Source organism: Zeugodacus cucurbitae, chromosome 6 (assembly GCF_028554725.1).
Source record: "Zeugodacus cucurbitae isolate PBARC_wt_2022May chromosome 6, idZeuCucr1.2, whole genome shotgun sequence".
NCBI lineage: Eukaryota > Metazoa > Arthropoda > Insecta > Diptera > Tephritidae > Zeugodacus > Zeugodacus cucurbitae.
The window spans coordinates 14,516,052-14,517,141 of record NC_071671.1 but is presented as its reverse complement, the minus strand read 5'-3'; the positions used below and the strand labels follow the sequence as shown (position 1 = coordinate 14,517,141).

The 1,090-nt window shown below is 32.9% G+C and overlaps 1 long non-coding RNA gene across 1 annotated transcript; it reads right to left on the bottom strand.

The window, feature by feature from the left end:
* Nucleotides 1-473: 473 nt before the first annotated feature.
* LOC114804835 (uncharacterized) lies at nt 474-779 on the bottom strand. The gene is made up of 2 exons (XR_008472087.1): nt 696-779; nt 474-601 (listed from the first exon to the last, which is right to left on the bottom strand). It is a non-coding gene; the product is annotated as an uncharacterized LOC114804835 (long non-coding RNA).
* Nucleotides 780-1,090: the final 311 nt, after the last annotated feature.

The window sequence follows — 1,090 nt, the reverse complement described above, 5'->3', positions numbered from 1 at the left end:
TTGAACATTAGGGTGGTACTTAAATGTAAGAATTGCTTGCATAAATATGATCATACTTTAACAACTGCATATGTAAATGTAGGCTAGGTTTCTAAACAATAAAAAAGTGTCGCACAGTGATAAAAAATTGCACCATCGTTGCTGTGATTAAGATCTTATGAATTATTTCAAAGCTTAATCTTTCTTGAGAACTTTTCTCTTCGACAAAATTTTGTTGCACTTTCAACGGAAGATTTTTATATCTTTTCAGTAAAATAATTTGATGTATTCTTCGGTATAGCTTAACAGAAGTTCTGGTTTAATTTGCTTCAAGTGCCAAAAGTTCTCACAACTTGGTACTTAAATAGGTCGATAATACCCGATTCTTAATAGTACGACAATTAGTACCCACCGAACTCGGAAAATAGTTAAAATAACTCAGTACAAACCAACAAGTCCCTAAGAATTTGAAAATATATAACAGAACTCAAACCTTCTTCTAAAAATATATTAAGACTAGGTTTATTAAAATTTACTTGAACAATTCGATATTGATCAATTTTGCTTACTTTCTGCTGATTTTCTCTCCTCCATTTCTTGCATTCGCTCATCGGCAATAATTCTTCAGTAGTGAATATAAGATAATGGATAGGATAATATATATGAAAAACTGGGTATTAATTTACTGCGAATAATTCACAAATAATATCAATCACCGGTTCCCATCCAATTTAGTTGCATCATCGTGTGTGGCTTTGTGTGTTCTATCCACAGTATTATGTGAGCTGTTACGGAAACTAAAGGGTGATTTTTTAAGAGCTTGATAACTTTTAAAAAAAAAAAAAAACGCATAAAATTTGCAAAATCTCATCGGTTCTTTATTTGAAACGTTAGATTGGTTCATGACATTTACTTTTTGAAGATAATTTCATTTAAATGTTGACCGCGGCTGCGTCTTAGGTGGTCCATTCGGAAAGTCCAATTTTGGGCAACTTTTTCGAGCATTTCGGCCGGAATAGCCCGAATTTCTTCGGAAATGTTGTCTTCCAAAGCTGGAATAGTTGCTGGCTTATTTCTGTAGACTTTAGACTTGACGTAGCCCCACAAAAAA